Raw genomic sequence first — 7,856 nt, forward strand, 5'->3', positions numbered from 1 at the left:
TATGCCATTTTTGGAATAAACAAAGATTGCTATCATTTATGAGAATCTATCCTTATAGAATAGGAGAAGCAAAAGCACTATACTAAGACAAGTGGTATAACCACAAAAAGTCATGTGGCATTGTTAAGACAAAATAAACTATCTTTCTAACTAATTTTGTTAAATTTTGAATTAATACACTACTTGAATTAATAAATATAGATATATTATAATTTATCTATAAAAAAATAAAAATATAAAAAAATAAACTACTCATTCAAATCTATCTATATAGAATAGGAGAAGCAAAAGATTATAATTTATCAATAAAGAGACTTATAGTTAGAAGTATTATGAGAAAAGACGTACATATACATATAACTAAAGTCATAATAAACAAATAGTCATAAAGGAAGAATGCTAAAAACAAATCAAGTGATAGCCTAAAAATATATATACTAATTAAATTTCTCACATAGGAACATTTATTTAATAAATAGAACTCATAATTTCATAATGCAAAATACAAAAATATAAGAAACTACTAGGATATTATACATAAGATAATATATTATATATAAAACACAAATTATTAATTATTAAAAATATTATTAGGCTTTTTATAAAAATAATAAAAGGCTTATCACTTTATACTTTTGATGAATTAAAAATTATAATTTAGGAAAAAAATTATATTATTTAAATTTTTAGTAAAATATAAAATGAGAAAACTAATCAAATATTATAGTAGATAAGAATGTATGAAAAGAGAGGGATAAAGATAATTTTATAATATTTATATCTTTAATTAATACATAAAATATAAATAAATAACACTCAATAAAATTATTGATAAATTTAGAAAATTGAAGAATTTTGAACAGTATAACTAAGTATAAAAAATATATTTCCAAAATAAGAAAATATATACTTATGTTCTATTAAAACAGAAGTGATATAAAATATTAAGCCAATTGACAAGTTAATAAAAAGTCACATTAGTAAATGTATAGTACTAAGTACTTTCTAATTTAATAAAGAATAAACAAGGAACAAACAATTTATTTGATTACTATAGTGCTTTGTATCCTTTGATTTTATATAGATTTTATTATATTTATGTACACTATATTAAATAATAAAATAATAACTAATATTTATTAAAATAATATGATATGTTAGATCATAATTTTATAAGATTAATATTTTGTCAAATTATCCGCGTATCGCGCGGGTTCCGACACTAATAATATTTAAAAAGAGAGCAGCCGTGTAAAAATCTCATAGTTGGCCTGCCTGGAGCCTTATTGCTAGCCGGTTTGATCCGTAACATGTTCATTGTGACATTATGATTCGGCAAGATACAGGTTCATTTGATGGGTGGGAACACCACTCGTTATAAGGTGCCAGTCATGAACCCTCTAATTTTGGATCATGACATAGTGTAAGTGTGATAAAATCGGGCAAGTTTTCTTCTTTTTCTTAATTTCGCCACATGCTTTCTCCCCCATATCATCACCACCGCAAAGAAAAAACATAATTACATTTGCCCTAATCAAGTGTATGGGATGATTCACACTGCACACTTGCTTTTTGCCCTATTGCATTTCATTCAATTCTAACTCCTATACACATTTGAAATATTGACAATTTGGTGAACAAAAGTAACTATTCTTTTTCTAAATATATGGAACAAACAAATGGGGGAGGGGGGATGGGCCGGGTTTACTCTGTCCAAACTCTGCTTCATATGTGGATGACTAGCAGTTTTGAGACTAATCTCATTATGGTACAGACCAACTTGGCCCCCCTTGTATCTTGGACCTGAAAGAACTGCCCGCATAAATTTCTATCAGATCCTTGGAAATTCACTGGCCTCATGTCTACTTAATCATTAGCAAAAAAAAAACGTCTACTTAGTCTAGTCATAATAGCATAGTGTGCAGCTTATAGTTACAAGGAAAATTAAGGTATACGTACAATTTATAAAGCTCTGTCTATTAGGAGTAATATTTACACCAGGAGAAAGGCTTCCATTAAGGTGCGTCATCATATATAGGGAAAATACACACTAGTGTTATAAATATATTATATTATGGATATTCATTTAGTACTCCGTTGTAAATAAGCTTCCTGAAGAAGCTTAACCATATGGGACTCCGTCGTAAATTTATTTATCTATTTAGTACTCTATTGGATATAAGCCTCCTGAAGAAGTTTATCCTTTCGGTACTCCGTTATGGATAAATATTACCTCTGATAGAAGATTATTTATATCTGGTACAGTAGCAGCTTACACAGTTGAGGAGGCTTGAAGTGGATTTATTTCATTTCAGCTTTGTAAACTCTATTCTTAGAAGCTTATGATTTGTACTACCAGCCCTTTTCTAGTCGGTGGAACCGGTGAAGAAAATGATAGAGAGAACCGGTCATATTGACAAGCATAGCTTTTATAGCTGCTTTATCTGCCTGAAGTCGTGTAAACCAGAAATGAATTAACAAATATGAAGCAAGACCTACTCCCTCCCATCCCAGGAATAATTGAAGAGAGTTATCTCCAGTCACCAACATTGGCATAAAAAAAGTAGGAATGGATAAATAACACATAAATCGAGGGCTATGCGGATCCTCAGACATATATGAAATGGAATAAAGATGGACCAAGCTACTTATGAATGTAACCACAATTAACATCACTACGGTCGGGCTATCGAACACGGGGTCAGAAGTGAATTACGAGTCGGACCAATCTGCGAATCGAGCGAGCTCCCCTTGCATGCAATGATGTGGTGGTAAACCTCTCATTCTAATTCAGTGCTCTCCGAACCGTGCGGGAAGGTTTCCCATCACACGGCTCACCAACTTGATCTTCCGCGGGAACCGTATGTCCGAACAGGCCTGAAAAAAAAGGTAAGGTCTCGCTTTCCTTTGTCACTCAAGTGTACGGCATCTGCCATGCTTAGGCCCCTTCTTCCCTTACCTAATGAAAGAGTCCACCGCCTGCCTTAGTAGTCTCAAATAAGGCATGCAGGCCTGCCCTTTTAGTAGGTGATTCACTACCGAAGCGAAGAAAAGGCTGGATCAATCAAAGGGGGTACTACGAGCCCTCTGCCCCACGCATCTAACCAGCTCACGTGGTTCACCGGTTCCACCGACTAGACCAAAAGAGTGATTCAGTCGATACAGAGGTGCGCTTGAAGTAGGAGGTGTGCTGTCCCTATTGGGCTGGGCCCTTTCCCATAAGGCCCCACTGTCGGGGCATAAGCGCCCTCTTGCTACCCATATGCGAGGCACCGTCTTAGTCTTCCCTGACTAGGATCGCTCCCACACCTGTAGCGTTCGTGATCGGCCTCCTCAACTGTGTATCGATCAAAAGGCAGGGCGGCACAGCCCCCAACCAAGGGAGTGGTTACGTCCAGTATGTCCTCCCTTATTCCCGACATGCTATGATACCCCGGAGTGGGTAGGAACAGGTCGAGTCCATATCGCCGCGGACCAACAGCCGCGTCCAGATCTGATCTATTTACTCAGCAATTGATCCGGTGACTTCACGGTCGCCAAAGAAGCCCCAAGAAGCATCAAACATTTCTGATGAGATCCATGGAGCAATTCTTAGATAACAAGCACTAGCTCCCGGTGCGACTTTATAAAAAGCAATCAAAGAGAAGATTGAAGAGAATGAAACGCACGTAGTGGTTATTATAGCGGTTCCTTCTTTTCCTAGAAAACGTCTAAAACAACCTGCTACAAAACTACCGAGCAGGGGTAAAAATACAATAAGTAGATACATAATTTTGAGTGTGATCAGACAACCAAAAATCAGACAATGACAGAGCGGCCTGTGATTGAGTGATAGATCGATCGACGACGGAACGAAGAACAAAACTTTACGACAGCTTTTTCGTAGACGTTCACTTGCATCACATCATCTTCAACCAACCTCTACCCGAGAAGCCCATGGGATCCGCTCTACAGATACCATCAAATCCCAGTTTTCGAGATATCACATCAGCCCTATCACCACTAATCCTAGGTTATCAGGGGACGTTAGGCATCGGAATTTAAAAAGTTTTTTTTTTGTCAGCGGATTTCGCTCATCAAGTTCTTCTTTGATCTGCCGCTGTTAGAACACCATAATATTTGTGTTTTTGGGGTTAATGTTCTCAATAGTGAATCGATCATTCGATATCCTTTTCCTTCTGCGACGGAATGGAAGAAAAGTAATGAAACCTGCGATGGCTACTAAGTAACCTCCTTTTACTTTCTCAATAATAAAGCCTTTGACCTTTGTATTCGTTCGCCAAATCTTGTTCAGTTCCATCCAAGCTTGGTTTTGTCTGAATCTTCATGGAAGAAGAAGAAGAAGCGGTTCACCAGCCAATACATCTGTAGATCCCATCAAATCATCAAACCTGGTGGCTGCTCGCTCTTTGATCAGTGATTCACCGGCCACTAGATCGATGAAGAATCTCTCTAAAATCTACTCTTTGATCAGTGATTCACCGGCCACTAGATCCAGGAATCCCACCTTATTCTCAAACCTGGTGGCTCGGTTGATTGGCACTCCTGTAGGCTCATCTTGCATACAAATTCTAGGGGTCCCAAGTCCTGCATCCACCAAGAACATTTCATCCCTTAAGCGTAAAACGTCAGATTGTAAGGCGTTTTCACTACATAAGAAAAAGCTGGAATTAGATCTTGGAAATGATCGACTCAAATAGATGCTCATCATAAGCTTTTTTTTTCCTCCTCTTCGCGTTCTATTGATCAGAAGCATCCAGCAGTGCCACGCCAGTAGAAAGAGTGTTGCTACTAAGCTAAGCTGCTGTTGGGGAACTCGGTATAAGCGATTTTCCACTTCCGCCTTTCTAGGCTTCACAATAGCTCCCCTTTTTCTTTTCCAATTCCTTCTTTTCGTTCTACTTAGGTGGAGCAATCCGAACTCTCGACAGAATATAAAAGAGGACCACAGGCCTGTGTAAACACCTCAACGAACTCATGTGGACACTCCTCAGCCCGAGGACAATCTCTCAAATACACAAGTTGATGTTGTTGACCCGTTTTTCTTTTCTTTGCTGATTCCTCTCAATGAAATTTTCCATGTTTCACTAAGTTACTTATGGATGTATGCATGCGGTCCGGGAACACTTTGGGGTGAACACCCATCCGAACAAGTAGGATCAATAGTTCAGCATTTGGGCCGTAACATTTAGCAACAAATAAATATTTAACCCAACAAGTGCTCTCCGAACCAAGCTAGATAGTCTCCTATCACTAGGCTCACCAACCAACCTGGACTTTTTTTTATTATTATTCCTACCGGATATCAAACCAAACTATAAGGATTGTTTCCAGCCATGAGTTCCCCTATGACATAAGCGCTCTTGGGTGGGGTGAGCCATTCCATCAAATCTTTGAGAAGGGGCCTAATCTCGTATTTGATGGTCGGCGTGGCGATAGGCTTAGTTTCTACGACTGCCTTCCCAGCCGTTGAAAGACTGAGCGAGAACGGTAAGGGGCGCACAAACAAAGAATGTTGTTGTGCGGGGATGCGATTCGCCAAGCTGGGGCAAAGAAAGACGTTCGACCCTACCAAAGTACCAAAGGCTTTCGAGGCTTACACCTCCCTATTACAGGACCTAAAAGAAGGCTTTCAGTAGCGCCCTTAGAATCTAATTTGAAGCGCTAGTAGTTATAGCTATGGCCACACCAAACCTTTCATTCTTATCGCTCCGGATTCCGATCTATATGACCTCCGGGCGGTACAAAGTAAACCTCTTCCGTAGAAGCAGGTAGTAACCTACCCTTTAAGAATTTGTTCAAGGGGGGACCCTCTGATCTATCAATGGAAAGATCTCCATGTGTGGCATGATAAAGAATCCTAGAAAAGATCGATTGAGACTCCCTCCACGGTCCCACGAAGATCTCTACGTACTTGTCCAGGACAAGTGAGATCTTCGGTCTGCGTTCCTGGGAGCAGCTCAAACAAAGAAGAGTCTGGTCTGGTCTGAATTCAGGCACGGCCCGCCCGTCTGCTGCTAGGTCCGGAAATGGCACCGGGCGAGGGCGCCGCTATGCCCCTTAATGAATCGAATGGTCCTTTGACCTTCGTTTGATTCCGACGGCCGGCATAGATCTCATGAGACCCGCCCACTATTACTACGAAAAAAGCCCTGCCCTTTCCTTCGCTACTAGAAAAGTAAGCAACTTCTATTAGCGCCGGACCTTGAGTCAAATTGATCCTGTCATATGCAACGTCCATCAATGATGGTTCATTAATGTCCATTGATTTAGACTCCTTCCCCCTTCTCAACGTAGAAAAAGATCGAGAGGGGCCCGAAAGCCCCCAAAGGACGGAAACGGAATTCGATTCACTCCCCATTCTCTCTTAAATAAATAAAGCTCGCCCTGGGCCGGTTCTTTCCCTGTTGTTCTGTTTCCGCCACGAGAAAGACGCACGGAAGAGGTATTCCCACCGCGCGGAGGATCCGTTGAGAGTTTGTCTCGGTAGGGAACTATACGATCTTTTCCCCTATTGTATTGAATCAATAAAAAAAAGAGGTCAGTGCTATGACCCCCTATTGTTTGATCCAATATTGATCGGGGACGAGCCCCCACTTCCATAGATCCTTGGTTTGACCTCCCGTAGTGGTCCTTGCTTTTAAGAAAGCAGAGCGGGGCCAATTTCTCGTACTTGCTCAGTGTGCCCCCCTTTCTTCGAGTGCCCCGCCCGGTTCACTGGGCTGTTGGCTTACCAAGCACTTGCCCGCTGCTCCTGCCGCCCGCTTGGCGGGCGGAGCGCTCGTTATCCTTACTTTTCTCTCTGCTGGGGCCCTCCCATTGCTATAGCCATAAGCTATGGCAGCTCCAGCTCGCAACCACAGGGGCCCGCCCCGCGAGGCCAGAGTGGGCTCAGCGGTCAGCCTCCATTCGAATTATTTTAGGGGGTCTTTCGCTTTTGCCAGATCTAGAGAGATACTACAAGTCCTCCGTCCCAGATTCCATCACCGCGGCCATCTGGTTCACCGGTACTACCAAAAAGTCTCATGCTTACGTACCCCACTGGTCTCCAGAATACTCGCAGTGTGAAGAATTCGCTGGCACTTATCCACGAAACCCTAGGCATCCTCTGACTTAGCATCGCTAAATGATGGAGGCTAAAGTCTCCCAAATCTCTCAAGTCTCCTCTACTCATCATCAGTCATAACGGGGACCACCGGGGAATGAGCAGCTGCAACCGGCTGGTCTAGTAGTACCCCCGGTGTCTGAAGTCCCTGCATCACCTGCTATGGAGTATGGGCAGTGGGGTTATGAGTACCTCCCCCAGCCTGAGAAGTAGCTGGTGCGACCTGAGCCGAAACCACCTGAGCAAGGCCAGTGTAAACAGTCAATATCTGGGCCAAAGCCTCCTGAAGGCCTGGAATCACAATGGGCACAACCGGTGCCTGAGTTGGCCCTACTGGCTCAGCCATATCTGGAACCTACTCCTGAGCTGGAGCAACTGGTGGATCTGTAGGTGCTGCTTTATCTATTGTACGAGCTGCACCTCTTCCCCTGTTGCGACCTCGGCCTCTCATGGCCCTAGCAGGTGGTACTGGTGGCTGGCCATCCTATCCGGTAGCACGTGTCCTCACCATCTGTGAGAAAATAGAATAAAGAAGTTTAGTTACTGGAATCAACAAATCCGCACGGCAAGAATACAAAGAATATGAAGTTTCCTAAGGGTTCGACAGCCTCTTGAAGATAGGTACAGACGTCTCCGTACCGATCCGCAAGACTCTACTAAACCTTCTCATGACTCGTGAGACCTATGTAACCTAGGCTCTGATACCAACTTGTCACGACCCTAATCCTAATCTGTCGTGATGGCACCTAAC

General features: G+C 41.8%; 1 pseudogene; it reads right to left on the minus strand.

Annotated features, from left to right (window-relative positions):
* Positions 1-2,473: 2,473 nt before the first annotated feature.
* LOC138891544 (small ribosomal subunit protein bS1m-like) lies at positions 2,474-7,029 on the minus strand (annotated as a pseudogene).
* Positions 7,030-7,856: the final 827 nt, after the last annotated feature.

This window comes from Nicotiana tomentosiformis, chromosome 5, assembly GCF_000390325.3.
Source record: "Nicotiana tomentosiformis chromosome 5, ASM39032v3, whole genome shotgun sequence".
Lineage (NCBI taxonomy): Eukaryota > Viridiplantae > Streptophyta > Magnoliopsida > Solanales > Solanaceae > Nicotiana > Nicotiana tomentosiformis.